The sequence below is a fragment of the Poecilia latipinna genome, unplaced genomic scaffold, assembly GCF_001443285.1.
Source record: "Poecilia latipinna isolate Pla-1442-1.1 unplaced genomic scaffold, P_latipinna-1.0 Scaffold571, whole genome shotgun sequence".
Classification (NCBI taxonomy): Eukaryota; Metazoa; Chordata; class Actinopteri; order Cyprinodontiformes; family Poeciliidae; genus Poecilia; species Poecilia latipinna.
The window spans coordinates 363,380-373,764 of NW_015113187.1; positions in this window are offsets into that span (position 1 = coordinate 363,380).

Sequence of the window (10,385 nt, forward strand, 5' to 3'; positions counted from 1 at the left end):
GGATCTCTTGGAGGCTAATGTAGCCCACTATCTGGGCTTTGGCTGCTGGCGCTGCTACCCTTCAAACACAGAGAGAGCCCTTTGAAAAATGGATTGCGGAAGAGATAAGAAATAATTTATGTTCCTATCACTGCCTCGCACAAATATGGTGGGGAATACTGTGCCAATAACTCCCACAAACTCAGAGAGGCACGCTATCTTTTACTGCACAAATTATTAACGGCGCTTGGGAGGAAGGGGAGACGCTGTGCATTTTTTTTTTCTCTCGATAGACTTGGCTCATTGCTTGTTGAAGCCTGAAGTTCGCCACGGAGCTTTACAACCACAGATAAGGACTCCTGGACTGCACCGGGGGTTTAAAAACAAAACGGAGTAAACAATGATGTTCAATTTTTAATCGAGTTATTTTAAACTGAGCTGTAATAAGTGAAAGTTTCATTTAGACGAGATGGGAAACTGTAAAAAACTGTTTATTCTCAGTGTGTGCGTGCACAGGGAATAAAAGGAGGAGGGGAGGGAGTCCAAAGGGGAGTGTTGAGGGAGGATACTCGGGGTCGGGTGTCCGCTCGCCTCTGTCGGCTGGCGTTGACAGCTACAGACGCTGGTCTAAAATGAGAATCCTCCTGGGCCGCCTGCCTGCCCATCCAGCAAGAAAATAAATCCCATGTGGAAGAGCCGCTGTGTGGGATCAGAGACAGCCGCCTGACCCCCCAGATCCACTGGGGGAGGCCAAGGGCGCCGACACGACAGCATAACCCCCCCTCCCTCTCTCGCAGTCCTCCTCCTCCTCCTCCTCTTCCTCCCCTCTGGTTTAATGTTACGCTGCCTGCTTGCCAACTCTAAAATTCAGGAGATAGAGGACTGCTGGTCCCACTCTTTCACTTTTAAAAGGATTTTTGAAGAAAATTTACCTGGAGTTCTTGGGTAAATTTCTAGAACAGAAGATAGTTTTACCTGTGCGTACAGGTTCAGATACGGTCAAAAAAAATAATTAATGTTTTAAAACCTCAGTCTCAGACTGTATTAAAAGATGGGCTGTTGTGGTTTCTTCATCCAAAAACACTGTCTGGTGGGCAATTAGTAAAACACACTTTGGATGAGTTTTCTGTAGTGCTTTTTAGTACCACCACCAGATGGATGGTTGTGAAATGCCAAAATTCAAGCTTTTCCAAAAAGACTCTTGCCTAATTTTTAACAATTTTATCCTTAAATTCCCCCCTTTTTCCACTTGTGATGTATCTCCATGTGCGCAGGAAAATATTACTCTCAGGGCCCAGAGTCTGCATCCCCTGAAACGTTTTCTGAAATTAAATTCCACAAATTCCAACTTCGGAGAGTCGAACTCCCTTCAGGACCCCTGAGAAGTTTCATGTCTCGATAAATAAAAATGAGAGTTGGCAGAAGTAGCTTCATTTTAACGATCCAGGCATATTACAGGCTACTACAAGAAGAGCTGATCTGAAGAAGCAACTCTACGTAAGATGAAGTAGGTTAGTTAAGCAGTGAATTTGAGCGTCGTGAATCGGTTTTCTGCTCTCAGTTCAATTAATCCTGCATGCTTCTCAAATCTGTTATTATGTTTACATTTTATTTTGAGCATCTTCACCATCTGACACCGGTGCAAGGTCACACTTTCTGTGTTGTCACTCGATAATCCTCAGGTTTTCCGTGATATTTCCACTTAGGAGGCCCGGCAGAGCCTGCAGGTGGTATATTCTGTCTTCACACATTAGACGTACAGGCAGGGTGCTGAACTTGTGGATCATCCGTGTATTTGAGGTCAGTGCAGACAAAATCAATACAGGGGAAAAGACAACATCTGTGTTTTTGATTGATTTATTGTGAATGGCTGCATCTTTTCCATCAGACATGTATAAAAATGTTGAAGAAATTCCCCTGACATTCCCCTGTTAATCTGGACGGCAATAAGAATGAGTGTTAATTTTTTCATTATGAGTAAAATATATATATATATATATATATATATATATATATATATATATATATATATATATATATACACTGCTCAAAAAAATAAAGGGAACACTCAAATAACACATCCTAGATCTGAATGAATGAAATATTCTCATTGAATACTTTGTTCTGTACAAAGTTGAATGTGCTGACAACAAAATCACACAAAAATCATCAATGGAAATCAAATTTATGGAGGCCTGGATTTGGAGCCACACACAAAATTAAAGTGAAATGTTCCCTTTATTTTTTTGAGCAGTATGCAGTGTATATATATATATATATATATATATAAGCATGAAGTAGTTTGGCTGCTGTGTTTAGAATCGTTTTGAAACAGACTTTTCTTGCTTTGATCCAACTAAGAGCCCAGGACTCATAAGTTAGTTTATTTTTTAAATTAAATTTAAAGACAAAATTTGACCTGGTTTATTTTTTCAGGTGTTCTCAGGACAACCTTTTTCTTTGCAGCTGGTTTTGGTTGGACAGAGTCGACCACTCAGCTTCAAGTGTTTGTGTTTAAAAATCATTTACAGCTTCAAGCTGCCGTGCAAACGTACACTTTGAACATAAATTTTGCTCAGTAAGGCTTCTGGTTGTATCAAACTGGTTGTTTGGTGTTTGGACTGAACAACAGGGATCGATGGTATGCACCAAGGTGGTTTACTGGCTTTAGATGTTGTTGAGGTTGAGCATCAGAGAGTTTGAATTATTTCACTGAACCCAAGTCAGACTAGAAAAACCTCAATATAAACAAAAAGCACTTTACAGTTACAAGTGATTATTTAAATAGGGGGAAAAAAACTAAACAAACTAACCCGGACTTGATAATAAATATAGTTGTCCCCTTTGTAAAATCATGAAATAATTGTGATAAACCATGTTTTGGATTTCAAGTTTGTACTTTCATCACCATATGTGTACATATTCAGTAGAATAAAGAAATAACTTGACTAGAAACTGTTTGACAACATGAAGTAGGACAAAAGATCTTAGAAGGCAGCACAGTGTGACCTGATCCAAAGAAATTTAAGAACAGATGAGAAGCAACATCACTGGATTTCCGAGATTCAAATGAGGGAGTGGCTGGGTGATGGTCTGGGTGTCCTTTCCTTCTTTAAGACCTGGAGGACTTGCTAAAATTAATGGAAACATATTCTTTTCCTCTAATTGGAAATCCTGAAGACGAATGTCCAGCCATCAGTACAGAAGCTTCCGCTCAAGGACATTTGGACTACGCTGCACAACAATAAGCAGACAAAAAATAAACTACGAAATACAGGTTTTGGAGAGGCCTGGTCAAAATCTGGAATTGGATCCAAGATACTGTCCTAAAAACATAAAATAACTGGTTGTACCAACCTTGGTGATAACATCTGCCTTTAAGCATATATGAAGACTGGGAATGTGCCCTTTATGTCACTTTTAGAGGTGTAGCAGCACCTAATGCTCACAACACGATACGAGGCTCCATCCTGAGTTCATAAGAACAGGACGAGCTTTTAATCTAGCTCTCAAGAAAACTTCAAAGATCAAATTTATGCTATGAAAAGGCCTTTATTCTGCATTCTTACAGATTTTTGCCACAAATTCAACAAACTGGTGCCTCTTTCTGATTTCTTGAGTCTCTCCAGACCTTAGGACAGTGCTTCAACTATGGTGCAGTGTGATGGTGATGTAGCTCAATGTACCGCTTGATATCCAGCCATCAGTTGTTCTAGAGAAGTTTTTTTTTTTTTTGCCTCTTACATCATCTGAGCAACTTGCAGACTTATTGTTTGTCTCTTATCTTTCACTAAATAACCTTTAATAGCTTCTACTGGTCACCCAAAATGCTGCTAAACACATTATATGACTGGTATTATTTATCACAACTTCACCATTCAAAACCATGGTAACTATGCTATTGCTCACAAGATACCCCCAACCAGAAAAATCCCAATAATGTTAACATCATGGGATCTTGTATGACAAAAATATTGTCCCCCCCCCCACTCGCTTTTGAAGGACTTTTAGGGTACTACTCTTCACAGAAATGTTTGCATTTACTAACCCTGAGTGCTGAAATAACTTTGTCAGATCCAGATTAACATGTAAATATTTTCCTCTATAATAAATGACATAATTTCAAAACTGTTTTGTATTCACTTGTTTTGTTTTTTTGTTGTTGAAAAATTAAGATTTGACTGAATGTGGTTTTTAAAAAACCGGCAGAAATGTGTATCTTCAGATTGAGTTTTATATTACTGTTAAATTATAAAAATCCGGTTGAATCCGACTTATCCAGCAGCCAGCTAGTTTGTAAGCTCGGTGTGTTTTTGATTCAGAGTTTTCAGCTGAGTTATTTTGAAAAAAAAAAAAAAAAAAGTTTAACATTTTCGGTGCTTAGAGAAGTCCAGATAACTGTTTTTCCTTTAACCTCTTGTGTCGGTCGTTTATTTTTCTGTGGGAAAGTTGGACTAGGCGTATTGTCTAACCTTTCAACAGAAATTCATCCCCTCCTTTAATAGTTAATTACTCTCGCCGTGTCTCCGGCGGCGTCTGGCTGTGGATGACGGGGGAAGAGACGGAGACGCTTCCGTCTGTCTTTTCTTTCCTCTTTTCCAGCAGGGGCAGGCCTATATATTCTGCTGCTCATGTCTGAAAGGCTGGCTCCAAGCGCTAGGGGTGGGCTCTCGCTCTCTGATGGTTTTCCAGTGAGTATTTGTCAGGTCAGACTGTGCACCGCCCGGCGGTCTCCGCTCCTCTCCCCGGGTTATTTATTACCTCTCTCCCCCGCCGGCAGCGCTGCGGCTCCGGGGCCGCTGCCAACAACGGCGCAGAGGCGGGGGCCCCTGCAGGGGGGTTCCTGCTGCACGATGACGAGAAGGAAAGGACAAAGCTGCACTGTGAGAGGGAAGGCAGTAGCCTGCACGGTGTTTTTCCCTAACATAGAGAGCCGTCCAGCTGGATATTTCCTGTGAAGCTTTTGTAAGGATTAGCGATAAAAAAACAAAACAAAAAAAGTCATAAAGCGGTATTGGATTTAGCTATGAGTTATTTATTAATATCTTCTTAAATTAGAATTATAACCACAGGTTTTACTTTGTAAAACATCTCTGAAGACATTTGACCTAAACTTATAGGTTTAAAGACAAACCTAAAGATGAAGTTTATCCTAACATAGTAATTTGATCTACATCGGTCTAAGTTAGGTGTGTCATTAGCAATAAAGTCAAATGACCTTTTCTGTTGTAGCTTACCAGCTGTAACTACACACCACTCAGACTTCAACTCATGTTAAAGCACATGTGGACTTCTTTGCTTTTATTACATGACAATTTAATATTTTTCTAAACAAATATTCACCCCCTTTTGATGTTTTACATTTGTTTTAATGCTTTGCAAATCACTCAAGAGTTTGACCTTTTTGACCCTAAAAATATTGACAATTACATAAAAATGCTTAACATAAAATAAGCAAATGCATAAATATTCACTCCCTTTAAAGTGACTAACTTAATTCAACAAGGGTCCATCCAGTTGGTGCAATTGGTATAAGTCAGGGGATGGATAAAAACAAATCTCTAAAGCCCTGAACATCCCCTGGAGTTGACTTAAATCCATCACCATAAAATGGAAGGACTATGTCCCGTATGTAAATCTGCCTAGATCAGGCTGTCCTCACAAACTGAGGCGAGATAGGACGCCAGGTTACCATGACTACGCTGAAGGAGATACAAGCTTCAACTGTCGAGGGATGCAACTTTTGTCCAGGTTCATCACCAGTTAAAGCTTTATGCAATGAGAAAGAGACGGTTGAAGAAAACTCAGATGAAGGCTCTACTGCAGACATTTTGCCAAAAGGCCTGTGGGAGAAACTCCATGGCCAAGTGGAAGAAAGTTATTTGGTCTGATGAGAACCACAATTGAACTGTTTGGCCACCAGACAAGACATTATGTTCTCATATTTTCAGGCCAAAAAATATGAATATTTGGTATCATCAGTATGAGACGCAAACTTTGTCGCATAAAACCCAGCAAGACGAGTTGGAGCTTATAGTTGTAAAGTGACATAATGGAAAAAACCTGATGAAAGCTTTAGTAAGGCGCTGTACCGCAAAGTTATTCACCTAAATTCTCACTGAAAGACAGTCAGATCTTAAATGAAACACTTGAGTCTCAACAGACGAGAGCTGTAGCTAAAGAAGGTCTAATTAATGTATGTCAAAAAGTAAGAAGATTCAAAACCACTTCACGATAGTCAAATTTTTGTGAAATTATCAACATCGGTAATGGTAATGAAGCTGAGTCGTTGACAAATACATGTCGCACAAACAAAATGGAGGCAGCATGAGAACAGCGCACCTCTTTTACTGTAATACGGTTGCATGCTAATTCACCGTTAAACAGAAGATATCTGTTAGATATGTAGAGAAGTCGGTAACAAGTATGAAAGGTTAGAGAAGGTTTCCCTGGTATGAAAAGCTTTTTTTTTTTTTCTTAAAGCCACACTGCGTGCTGATGGAAAAAATTTACTCATTTAACATGAGCCAAATTTAATGCGTTGTGAAAGCTTGAGTGTTGTCACTGTTCAGGTTTGGGGAACCCCTCTGTGATTAGCCCCAGTTGGTGAGTCACTGATCAGGGACTGGTAGTGGGTGTCGGCATGGGTGTCCCCTTTATGACTAGTTTCATCAGGGCTCTCCCGGCGGTGCAGCTCCAACGCCAACGCATCGATCGGCGAGGTTTCCATCGAGACATTTCGATGTGGCGAGGGCTGGTTTGATGAACACAGAATCAGAGAGCTTCTCATCTGAAACGTAGCGTTCCACTTCCTTGAAACGGCTTTGTAAACATTCGCCCTAAATGTCAGCAGTTCAAGATTGATGTCAGCAGCGCTGCTCGGCGCACTCGACATGTGGCAGCTGACATTATTGTTAAGCTAAAAAAAAAATGTCACCTTTCAATTTCATTTTTCACTATGAGCTGTTTGGCTGTTTTATTTTTTTAGTTGTTTTTTTTTTTTGAGATGAGTGATGGCAGCTACTCTTTATTTTTGCTTTTCTTCTGCTCTGCGCGTAAAATCTTCTCCGCTCTTCGCCTATTCCACAAAACCACTAATTCCATTACATTCCCCTCAGACATCACAGCTCCTTCAGTCCAAGTGGAAACATGTCCGTTTACAGTCCGCCGTCACAGTGAGGTAGCTGCTGGCGTGTGTTTCTGCTGGGTGTTTGCCCGCCTGCCGTTGGCTGCAGGCCTCACACCAGCTCCGGCCAGGCTCTGGACCCTGGCCGCCTCCTGCACCGCTTCCGCCTGCGGTGTGTGGCGTGCCTCCTTCCTGTGTGTGTCAGAGGCAGTTTGGGCTGATTTATAAGCTCCTGACACACTGCGCTTTGGACCCCTCCTCTGCTGCTGGAATGGCTATTCCATGTGTCTGTGTGAGATCCACCTGGGTGGTTCTCCGCTGGATGGGGGTCAGATGTGGTTTTGCTTAGCAGCTCCAGGAGCTCAGGGGAACCTGCCCCGCAGACAGCGTGGAGGGGGGGAGGGGGGGGGGGGGATTTAGAAAAATCTGGTTCCAGGCTTGTTCTTCAGTTAAAGCCACAGGTGTTCACAGTTTACTTATATCTCTACAAGTAAACCTGGTTAAGTAAAATGAAAAGGGTAAATCTAGCCTACACCAGAAGGAATGTAGAATTTAAAACTCTGAAGCTGTAAAAATCCTTTCTGCAAGTGCTTTCTTTATAAGGAGGCACTCTTAAAACTTAGGCCTACATGACCTATAGAGAGACACATCAACAGGCTTGATGTTTTTCTGCAGGTCCTCTCTGTATCAGTGCTTGTTGTGTATACTTGTAAGCTGTGAAAGTGAAAGGAAAGACGGTTTTCAAAAGATTTTACCAATAAAAGCCATAAAGCTGTGTTTTATTTGGGGTGTATTTTCCAGCTTTGAGCATCTGGAGACACATTTGTGCCCTTTCTTCTCTGCAAATTGACTCAAACTTAAATGACACCTATGAGCATTAGTTTTCATCTTCAGTCTTGCTTCATATTCTTAATTGGATTGACAAGAGGACTTTGACTGGGCCAATCTAGCTTGTGCTTTGGTCTGTAGCTCTATGTTTAAGGTTGAAGTCGTGCTGGAAGATGAATCTCTACCCCAATCTAAAGTCTTTTAAATGTGTCTTTCCATTATCTCCTATCAGCTTCTTTGTCCCTACAAAAAAAAGCAGACCCACAGCATGATGCGGCCGTTATCATGTTTTCACAAATGGTTCATTTCAGGTAATCTGTGGTGTTATTTGTATATAGGTGAAAAAGTTCAACTTTGATCTCATTGTACCAGAGAACCTTCTCCTATATGCTTCTAATCGTTTTCAGAACCATGTTTCCTTTTGCTTCTACTTTAGTTATGTACTGATTAGTGTTGGTTTTTCCACATAAAATCCCAATAAAATACATTGATTGTGTCTGCAACATCATAAAATTGGACTAGATTATCAATACTACGCTGTATTTTGGGGATCCAGTACATAACAATCCAGCCTGTTTTCTCGTTTTGCTTTATTTCATAGTGGAAGAAATTAAAAACAACTTCTTAGTGAGTGAAATAACAGTCACGTCTCTCAACGTTTTCACATTTTGTGATGTTTACCCTGATGCCTGACACGCTTAAGAGGTGTTTAGGTTTGACGTCTTTGACTGCAGCAGCTGGGTGGTGCTGTGTGGTAGCAGGAGACGAGGTGGAGCTATCGTAGGTGAAGTATAACAAATAGATGGTTGCATTCAGACAGGAGGCTGTACCCCACCCAGAGCGTTTGAGCTGCCAGTGTGGGCCTTTGTGGATACCTCAGGTGGCCTGTGGCCTCTACTCAGGAGCCCACTTCTCTGTTTCACCAGAACCGGTCAGAAAATGTACAGAAACTCATCACTGGCATGGATTTCAGGTTCCCTTGACACTTTGTGATTTCTTTGAAGTTTTTTCATACATGCTGGAACAATGTACAAGTTCAATGATTTTTAAAACCAGAAAAATTGGTAGCCCAAATTTGTTACTGTAATTAACACTCAAAGGTTTAAATACATACACTCAGTGTTTTTTCCATTTTATTGAATGTCTCTAACCAAATTGCACCTTGATGCTACATATGATTTTTGGTGTGTTTTGGGGTCTTTGTCCAAGTTTGAGCTACCTGTACAAAATCTTTTCTGTGCCAAATATCTGAATGCTTGTCTCATCAAATCATAAAACCTTTTTCCAAAAGGCATCTGGTTTATCCTTGTGGGGAATTACACATTCCAAACTAACTTGCAGGCATCCAATTTGAAGAAAGGACTGTTTTTTTGGTCGCCACCTTCTAAGCTCATGTTCATTTTAAAGTAACTTTACTTTGAACTGTAAGACTGCAGCTTTCTGTTCAGGACTCGCCATCATCCATTGTGGAAACCAGTAACTAACAGAGTCGAATCAACTTTGCTTGCTGATCAGTGCCTGTAAATGCTATTTGGTCGTACCACTTCCATTTTGTTTTTTGGTTTGAACCATTCGTTGTGGTCCTTGATGGTCCGGTAATGGCGCTGCAGCTTTTTAAGCTCCTCATGACTTTGTTTTTGTGTTCACTTGTACCTGTAAGAAGCCATCAACAGAGTCACTCTTGTGACACAACAATTCTCTCTACTTGTGACCAATAGTCTTCTGATGTTGGGTTTTCAGCCTGACTCAACATGTTCAAACCCCAGCAAAGGAGGTGCAAAAAAAAGGGGAACTAGGTGATCAAAAACACTTACAAGGCAGCCAGTAGGAGCTAGTGAAAAGAGCCATTGGTGGATCCTAAACATATTTCCTTTCTGTTGAGGAGGAGAGTTTGGGTAAGATGATTGATACTTGTTGGGTGTGCAATCTTTCCAGACACATGAGAACTGGTTTTGAAATGACGAAAGAAGGCTAAACCAAAGGCCCTGACTTGGCGATATTGAAAATCTGTGGACTGTGCCAGAAAAAGATGGGTAAAATTCACTGAAACTGCAAAAAGTTTGTGGTTTCTTCAATTGTCTAATCATCCAAACATTAACGCGTTGTATGTATATTTTTCAGCCTTTATATATAATGATGTCCTATGTAGATAATCATACTTTTGCTCTCAGTTCCGGCGCCTGCTGAAATTAGTAAGTGTCAAAGTCAATAAAATCCCAGTTTGAGCTCATGTCACTTATAGCTGCAACATAAACTAAACTCTTTTTGACTAGTTTTACAGAATATTTCTGTTCATTGATGCTGAACAGTGGCTGTAGATGGAAATGAAACCGTTAGCTTGTTTCTTTTTAATCTGTTGAGTTCGTGGCAGGTTATACTTCCTCATGCTCCCAGTTCACGGTTCCTGCATGCTTTTTTTTTCTTTCTTTTTTTTTTTTTTGTCGCTGAAGCG